This window comes from Belonocnema kinseyi, chromosome 9 (assembly GCF_010883055.1).
Source record: "Belonocnema kinseyi isolate 2016_QV_RU_SX_M_011 chromosome 9, B_treatae_v1, whole genome shotgun sequence".
In the NCBI taxonomy this organism is placed as follows: domain Eukaryota; kingdom Metazoa; phylum Arthropoda; class Insecta; order Hymenoptera; family Cynipidae; genus Belonocnema; species Belonocnema kinseyi.
Genome location: NC_046665.1, coordinates 78,944,558 through 78,954,840, shown reverse-complemented (window position 1 = coordinate 78,954,840; position 10,283 = coordinate 78,944,558).

The following is a 10,283-nucleotide window of genomic DNA, read 5'->3' as shown; positions in this document are numbered from 1 at the left end:
CTCTTTTTATTAACTATTTTCCGCCATACTTTCCTGTCCTGGCATACTTCCCTAGCTTCTTTTATGTCCATGCATTTTTTCATGCAGGCTCTCGTGTTTCTGATTTTTTAAATTTAAAATTCATCTTTTCGTTGATAATTCAACTATTTCGCTAAATCTGGAAATATTTGTTGAAAATTCATTTTATTTATTTAAGTTTTATTTATTGCGTTAAAAATGTGTTTTTCTTTCGTTATAAATACATGTTCTAATTGAAAATTGAACTATTCCAGTTTTGTTTGAAAACTGGTCGCTTTTAGTTTCAAATTCAACCATAGATTTTTTATTAAGATTACATGTTTTTCTTGAAAATTCAACTGCTGTGTTAAACATCGATTTTGTTTCTTGCAAATTTAACTATTTTTTGAAAATTTTATGTTCTTGGAAGTTCTTTTTAAAATTATTTTTTGTACTCAGAATATAGCTATTCCATTTTTTAAAATAAAAACTGATATTTTTTAGTTGAAAATTCCACTATTTAGTTAAAAATTGATCGATTTTGCTATAAATTTCACTTTTTTAGCAGAAAGTCAATCTAGTAAATGTTTAGAAGTTGGACTACGTTGCTATCAACTCATTTTACTCATTAAAGATTAATTTAGTTTCTTGAAAATTCAACGGTTTTGTAGAAAATTCGTCTTTTGGGATTTTTTTATTTCAACTCTACTGTTGAAAATTTGTCTTTTGTTTGCATGTTTTGTGTTTTTTATTTTACGCGTTTATCAATTAAAATCAAAGCAATTGTTTTAACTTAAACGTGTGTGTGTGTGATGATCTTTCACGAAGAAGGGGAAGGGTGGAAAAAGTCTTCAAAATAGTGTGAAGCAGTTTTTAAACGGCCCCTTTCAACCCTGTCCTTTGACATATTATCTCTGACTCACGGTAATACGTGTTTGATCTATTACCTGTTACCTCTTACCTCTGATCTATGATCTCTCGCCTTTGACCTCTGATTTCTCGGCTTTCTCATCTCACAGTTTATACCCCCATTAGCAAAAATCGCAATACTAAAGGCACAAAAAGAATGTTAAACTTTAAATTTCTTTGATTTTTCGTTTGTCAGGCTATTTTAGGTCTTTAATCCGCATGCCGATTAAATCTGAAAAGGGGAGCTTTAAAGATAACGACGGAATGGATCTAGGAATATCTTACAGTGATCCCGGAGATCTCATTACAGTCCTGAATGGTTCGAAGGTTTCATTCTCCCTCTGGCTGTCAGCCGTCGAGGTGTCTCAATCCCTATCTGTTTCCTCTCCTCCTCTTTTATCTTTTAAAACAGACATTGAATTGCAAGGGTAAGCGAGAGATCGACTAGGACTAATGCCCCAATCACGTTCCAATTACAGGGATTCCGAGTAGAGTACTAGCTCGGCTTGTAGGATCGAAACAGGCCATTCTTTTATTCTGGGATCTCCTCGGGAGACAACAAAACAGCCTGTTATTCCAAGTCAGTGAGCTAGGCAAATGTAACCTGGAGTATTGGATGCATTGAGTCAAGAAGCCGGTTTTTTTCTTTTTATTAATTTGTATTCTTCGTCCTGCTTTTTTCATATTTTTACTTATTCACATTTTCTCGAGATTCTGGGTTTCTACGGCAAGTCTATTCTTGATCAATGATTTTTCTGTTTTTTACAAGCGGGAGAAATGGCGCAAACCATTTCATATATAAGACATTTTGTTGAAAATGCAACAATTTTGTTACACATGACTTTAAAGGGTGGCCATTTTAGGAAGAGGCACATATTAAAATTCAACTATTTTCATGAAAATTCGTCTTTTTGGCTTAAAAATTTCACAATTTGATTGACGTTTTTCTTTTTGCATGATTAAAAAAACTTTGTTTGCTTAAAAATTTGAAAATGTTGTTTAACATTTTATATGTTTCAGTTGAAAATTAACTTCGTTTTTAAAAATTCAAAATTTTTGTAGAAAATTCGTTTTTGGGCTCGGCAATTTCAGAATATGGTAAAAAATTCGAAGGCAAAAATATAGGAAAATGTAGTCAAGGTTGGGGCAGATTTTTTTTTGGCCCATAACTTTTTTCCATGATAATATTTCTGAGCTTTTATTACACCGTTTTGAAGATCAATTAAACAGTTTACATTTTGCAAACAAGTCATATATAATTACGATGCAATCAAAATTTTACAGCCTATTTCCTGAATGTCTTCCAATCTGCCAAAAAATGTTTGTAGTGTAGGTTGGTACACCTCTCAAAACATGAAAAATATTGGGAAAATATCATTTTAAAACACCACAGTGAGCCTCTAAGTGGATATTTATTTGTGAAATGAGAAATAAAAAATGTCCGCTTTATCCATTTTATCAACTTAATCCAATCGACAGTTTTGCCTGGTATGATAAGATAATTTTCATCTAAAAAAATGCGTGAATAAGTATCAAAAAACGTGTCCCGAGCTATACCATATACGTATCTTAATATATTCATTGAACGGCGTTTTTGCGTTGTTGCGGAAAATAATGAGGTGCTCTATATGCAAAATCTTTTTCAGATATGACAATGCATTTATTTCATTGCACATTGAACTTATTTACCTTGAAATTTCAATGAGAAATGTTCAGTTAATGATGGTTGAATAATGTAAACACAGAAGAGGAGAAAATGCGCTGTCCCAACCCATGCGGTGTCCCAACCTGTACGACACTCTCCTAATGGTGGTTTAAAAAAAATTTTAATCAAGTTTCAACTAAAAATAGTGAGAAAAAACGAGAAAAAGGAAAATATTCGCGAAACAGGGGAAAACAGGAATTCCTGAAAAAAGGAAAAAAGGGAAGAGTATGAAGTCTGTATTTAGATTATACAAAATTACTAATTTTCATTTTCATCAAGCATTTAACAGAAATTGACATTCACATTTATATTTTTCATGTGAGATATTAGAATTTGCTATAACTCCTACGAAAATAAAAGAATACTCAACCCAAAAAGGCGAATTTTCAAGAAAATAGTTGAGTTTTTAAACCAAATAGACGAATTTAAAAAGAATTGAAACATTGATATTCACATTTGTGTTTTCTATTTATATTTCTTAAATTTCATTTGGAAACCCTACCGAATATTCCTATATAAGTTCCTATATAGGAAGCTACATAGAATCTTATATAGGAGCCTACATAGCAACCTATATGTTTCACCTATATAGGTGAAACCTATAGGAAATGACATAGGATCCTAAATAGGTTCCTGTGTAGGATCCCATGTGATTTCCTATATAGGAACCTATATAGAAATTTTCAGTCCCTAAGACTGCGAAGAAGTTTTTTTGCTCTTCCAGGAGCACTTAAAGTCATAAGTACTATTACGTACCATCAGGTACCATTAGGTACCATTATGTACCTTATTAGGGAAGGTTCTATACAGGAACCTATATAGGATCCTCTGCCATGTCCTATAGGTGGCACTTATTCGTGATACATATATCATCCTATGTAGTATCCTATATTCTGAAATTGTCGTACATTGTATTTATATCTCCTTAAATCAGAATTTGTTCAATTATATTCAAAAGTAGCAAAATTATTTATTTTCCAATTTAAAATTTCTTTTAAACGCTAAAAAATCGACGAATTGTTTCGTAAGTCGCGAAAGGTCAGGGTTTTATGTTTCGAAGTCAAATATGGATGGACACAAGTCAAAGTGGAATGACAAAGTTTAGGTTTTGAGGATTAGGTGTCAAAGGTCTGGGGTATCGGGTAAGGACTCTGCTTCTTACCTCTCTCTCTATCTTTGTGCAATATCCTAGTTTCTTAGTTGTAATTTTTCCTTCGCATTCTCTGTATTAAAAATTATCTTTTATGAATAATCGGGTAAGGGATTTCGGTATGATTGTTACTGTCGCAATTAAAGAGTATAGCAAAAAACAGACGCTTCATGTCTAGTTCGCCACTAATTTCTCCTAAAGTAAAAGCGAGCGTTTTCTGTTCCTTGACATTTTTCAGTATTCATTTATTTTTATGTCCTGCCCATCGCCCTATATTTCATTTCATCAGACTTCGTATGCTTGTCAGCTTCTTCTCCCGTCGGAAGGTCGGAATTTTATGGAAAACCATCACACCGACTTCACGCTGTTGAACAATATTACCAGTTTATATGTCGAGACTGGGCGCTTCACTTGAGTGCACTGAAATGAAATGAGAAGGGAATGCTTTATATGCAAACCATCTGATTCGCATCTATTAGGCAAAATTACGAGCCCTGCTTGTAAAGAAGGTTGCAATGGTTTTACGTGATGAATATAACCGAAGATTTTGAATTAAATTATGAGATTTTTATTTAAAACTTTTAATGGTCTGTTCCATACTATAGCTTCTTGAGAATTGTTTGGAAGTTGCATGAAGTTCGCTAGCTCTTAAAGGTTTTCTTTAAAGAAATCTATTTCAATATTCTCAATTTCGTGCGTATTACATCCAACTTTTATCCAATTCATTTAGCCACTTCATATCTTTCTTTTTATGAAACTTCCTCCATATTTCCAGTGTCCTATCAGTAACTTCTCACCATTATTCAGCCATAATTTCTTTGTCGTTGTATAACTTTTTTCCCATCCTTCTGTCAAATGCAGCTTGAAATATATAGGCAATGACGGTCCTGGTGAGTCATGAATGGAAAATTAAGCCGTGGATTTTAAAGGCTGCTATATAAATTTGAATTAGTAAAATATAATTGATTGTCAGATTAATTCTACTAGTTTCTATAACAAGAATGCATTCACTGAAAATTATTGCAAATATACTGATTCAATCATTAATATTATATCGACATGAATACGTACCATCCACACTCGTATTTATAGATTTCTTAAATTTTACTATGCAAGATCCAACATAAATGATTTTAAAGCAAAAAATACTTTATGTATGTATTTATATTCTTTATATCAACTGCAACTTCATAATGATGTAAATAGTGATAATACGAGAAAATAGATAAGAAAAAGTATTATAAAGTATTATAAATAAACTTCAATGTTTATTAAAAATTTTATTCTTCAGCCTATAAATGATGAAAATTAGTATTTATTTATCGCAGACTTCACTGTCTTTCTCTTAGTATCCTATTTTACGATTTTAATGAATTAATAGAATCCAAGAAGAAAATACAACTAGTTTGGATTAAAAGTTAATTTTTTTAATACATTCTGGTAACTCTCTTTTGGTAAAAATTTCATCTTTTTGGGTTTAAAATACAACTTTTTAGTTAAAAATTAGTCTTTTTTAATTGCCAAAACAACTATTTTCTTTAAAATTTCTTTTTTTCAATAAATTTAAATTTTATTTATTTAAAATTAAGGTCATTTTTTGGTTGTATTATTAAATATCTGAAATTTTCGTTGAGGATTCATCTTTTTTGGATAAAAGTGTAACTATTTGGTTGGTATAGAACTTTTTTTTTTAAACATTGATAATTTCGGGTTGAAAATATAACTGATGCGAACAAAATGCGTCTTTTAGCTTGAAAGTTCAAGAACTTGGTTGAAATTATTTTTTTTGTTGACTGACAAATCTTTTTTTATTGAAAGTTCAACTATTTTAGTTGTAATTTCATCCTTCTTGGTTAAAATTGCAAATTTTTGAACTGTGGCTAAAGTGCCTTAATTTCTATAATATTAACATGCAATTTTTTTCTTTCTATTGTTACGAAAGGGCAATAAAATTCTTTTCGAGAAATTGGAATTACTCTAGGAATAATTACCATGTTTAGAATTTCTTTCGCTCATTTTAGAATATATTTTAATAGCACTTATCTAAATTGTCAATATATTTTTAGATTTTTTACCCTGACTTGTGCCCTAGAGTAAAACTTGAAGCAAAAAAGTTTCAAAAATTTAAAAATATAGTTACAAAATTAAGAAAAAATCATGATTTTCCATATTTTAATCAATTTTAGTAATATTGATAAAATAGTAGATTATGTACCTAGGCAGTAAAGTTAAACTTTATAAGAGGGTGCAGAATTTAACGTCCGAACTTTACTGCCGTGGCGAATACAATACTTTATCTGAAATAGGCAGAATAAGTGCGAATTTATCTGCCCAAGGAGTGGAAGTAAAATTGTGCTTGATTGTACAGCGCACACAAGCGCGTGGGGCGACGTTATAAACTCAAAATCCATTTCGCAGTTTAATGCAGTTTGAAAATGGATCCTTCTCCGTCTTATCGTTCACTTTATTTCACTTTTTACTTACTTCTTCATCCTTGCTGTCACTTTTTACGGGGCTCTCCGCGGGCAGGAAAAGACCGCTTATTCTGCCTATTTCAGATAAATATGATCGTTTTGAATTGTTTAAATTGTGTGGTAAGTACAATCATTATTAGGAATTGTCAAGTTAGTTGTCGATACTGTATTTTTGTACTGATTTAATAAGATGAATTTTTACTAATTCATGTTTGGAGACTAATGTGGATATTATGAATCCATTATATGTCCATTATATGTAACGGTTGAGGAGAGAGGGGGGATGGGCCTTCGCCGAGCACAAAAAAAGTATTTTCGACCATTTTTAGTTCTCGACGGAAATGAGTTTCAACACAGTAAAAACAAAGTGTTAATGTAACACTAATTTCATGGTACGATATACCTGCAACAAAAATTAGTCTTAGTAGTGTGAATGGTACCACTTCACACGGTATCGTTTCCCTCAGACTTGGGGTACGAAGCGTCACCTACTGTCATTTTTTTTTTAGTTTTGCGGCAAACACAATCGACGAGTTTCGTGCCCCAACTATGAGTGAGATGGAATACCATCTTGAAATTACACGCAACAAAATTGATCTCAGAGTTTTTACGGTCGGCGGAAATGGGTTAATAGAAAAAGTGTCACGTAATATCACGTTTTTCGTTATTATTGTAGGTGTAATTCAAGATGTGTATCTAAACTTACGTTATGAAGAGAGCAGAAAACGGTTAGTTTTAAAAAACTTGGTCGATATATCAACACGAAAAGTTTCCTAATCAGAACTTTCCGAAACTTAGTCATCAGTGTAACTCATTACCGCAACCCTCACGACCCTTAGTACGTGTGAAGAAGTCGAGCCACTTACGCAATCTCACCCTCGTTGCGACTGCAGCTGAAGCTTCAGGCTGGCTTCACAATGTACCCTAAGAATTGTAGGTACGTCGACGTACGTTCATATCAACGCTTACATTTGCTTGGTTGCCCATTACTACCAACTGTCGTGCGTATTTCATTGGTTTACATTCCGGTGTTCCGGTGGTTCAATGCAGTTCAATGTTTACAGAAATACTGGAATGGGAACCAATAAAACACACGCGACAGTTGGTACCAATGGAGAAAAACGCAGATGTACGTAGAAGATGTCACAGGACTTCCGTTGCATGTAGATCTCCGTAGAGCGAGGGAGATAGAAATTTACAGATAGGAGGTCCATTAAGCTAAAATCTCCACAATCGAATTTCGGAATTCTTCATAACTCAGAATGTTGTGGGTTTTTTTTTCTTATGTTAATTAAAATGTATAGGTCCAATGTCTAAAATAAAATTTTAATAACAATTTAGTTCTACCAGAATTTTGGCCTATTTTTGGCTCTTAAATTCCTCAAAGACTAAATTCCCAAAAAAGAACCCATAAGTTCGAAAATCTACTTGATTTCAAAAATTGAGATATTCACAAATTAAATCCCACTCTATTTTTTGGGATTTTTGGTTTAATGAATTCTTATAGGAGTCAATAACCAAACAATAACCCTTAGATTTCAAAACCATCCATTATAAAACAAATTAGTCATTAAAAAAATGAGTCACGCTTATTTGTGGAAATAATTCAATTTCCCCAAAAATAAAAAAATAAAATAACTAGGTTAATCGGTAAAAGTATTGGCTATTTGAGGAATTTTTCCAGTTTAACAAATTGTGCAAAAACACTATAGGCATCGAACGAAACTCTAAAGTACACAGATAGATATCAAACTTTATAAAGATTTAAATTGACATAGTAAGTCAGGCTTTAAAAGTAGTAGATAATTCCAGTTGAAAGAAGTTACTAATAATTTCAAAAATCATAATCATTGGCCAGAGTTCACCAAAATGGGGTTTGACATGATTTCCACTCACTATTCAGAAGATAAAGTAGCAAACAATTATATGCATAGTCTATAAAAAAATTAAATAATTTTAAATGCATTTTTTCAACGATATTAATTGTTTTCTTTTAAGATATTGTGGCCAATACACAATTATTGAACAAATCGTTCAACTATCGGAGAATTTAAGATAGTTTAACTATTATTACTTTCAAATCATCATTTCAAATCAAAAGGGGCACCTAAAGGCCTTCGGCTTAGAGCTGCTTTGCAACCTAACCCTCATTTTCACTCGTTTCCATTTCAAACGAACCATTTAAAATTGACCATTAAAAATTAACAACAAAGTTATGAAAGATTTGACTGTTGCAAGCTTAAATGATCAGAAGTTTCAAAATGAAGGCCTTCCAGAATGAAAATTTTAACAATCTGAAAGGACCCCGCACAATTTACATTAAAATCCGGCCCCGGTCAAATTGGGTGAAATTGCAATATAATATAGTTCGAAGTCTCCTGATCAAACAATCTTGAAGGGTGCTAGTCCAAAGAATTAAAGATAGGTGGGGCTGAACGCGAAAAATATGAACATAAGCGAATCTAATGTCCCTCTTGAAACTTGAAGATGAGGTGCAGATTTGTCAATAAACTGTGATCAGCACAATCACTGACAATACTAGAAACACTGGTAAGACCAGTCCAGGTAATGAGGGCAACAAAATGGCGCTGTTCTGGTAATAATATACAAAATCATAGAGCTGTCCTGGCAATGTGAAAACTTTTCGAAATATTAAAGGTGGAAAACAGTTCATTCAATGACTAGAAAACTGTAGATCAGTCCAATTATCAAAGGATAAGCCAGTCTAGCTACTACATACAGTGTAATTTTACTGTCCAGTCGGTTAAGACAAGACTATAAATCAGTCCAACCAACCAAGACAAGATATGTTATTAGACCAGTCGGTTGAGACGAAACTATAGATCAGTCGATCCAACAAAGGCAAGACATGTTATTAGTCCAGTCGATTAAGACAAGACTATAAATGAGTCCAAACAACAAAGGTAAGACATATTATTAATCCAGTCGGTTAAGACAAGACTATAAATCAGTTCAACCAACAAAGGCAAGACATTTGTTGTTTGGACTGATTTATAGTTTTGTGTTAACCGACTGGACTAATAACATTTCTTGCCTTTGTTGGTTTTACTGATCTATAGTTTCGTCTCAACCGACTGGACTAATAACATGTCTTGTCTTGGTTGGTTGGACTGATTTATAGCTTTGTCTTAACCGACTGGACTAATAACATGTCTTGCCTTTGTTGGTTGGATTGATTTATAGTCTTGTCCTAACCGACTGGACTAACAACATGTCTTGCCTTGGTTGGTTGGGCTGATTTATAGTCTTCTCTTAACCGACTGTACTAATAACATGTCTTGCCTTTGTTGGTTGGTTTGATTTATAGTCTTGTCTTAACTGACTGGACTAATAACATGTCCTGTCTTTTTTGATTGGACTGATTTATAGTCTTGTCTTAACTAACTGCACTAATAACATGTCTTGCCTTTGTTGGTTGGACTGACCTATAGTCTTGTCTTAATGATCTGGATTGCAAAATATCTTTGGTAGTACACAATGTCTTTTGCCTTGATTATTTTGAAAAATCTTCACATTGCTAGGACAGTCCCCTCACATTGACTTTATTAGCTGGACTGGATTTTCCTTTAATAATTGGACTGACCTACAGTCTTGTATTCATTGACTGAACTGTCTTCCACCTTTAATATTTCGAACAGTATTTACATTGTCAGGACAGCGCTATGATTTCGTCTATTATTACCAGGACAGTGCCATTTTGTTGCCCTTATTAGCTGGTCTAGTCTTACTAGTGTAAACAAATATTAATACAGAATTCTTTAAATTCGTGCCATTCTCTTATCATTAGAATACACGCTTTTGCTCTTGTCTTTAAAATATCTATAAATCCAATTTAAAAGTCACGAATTTTGTATGTCGTGACTTTTAAATGTTTAATCTATGAAAATTTCAACATGAAATTTATGCAATTTTAAATATGTAATATTAAAGTGGGTTTATTTTCAAGGTTTACAATTTGTAACTATTAGTGTTCTAAAGTTTACATTTTAAAATTAAGGCTAGAAGGTTTCTACTTTTTTGGGAATCT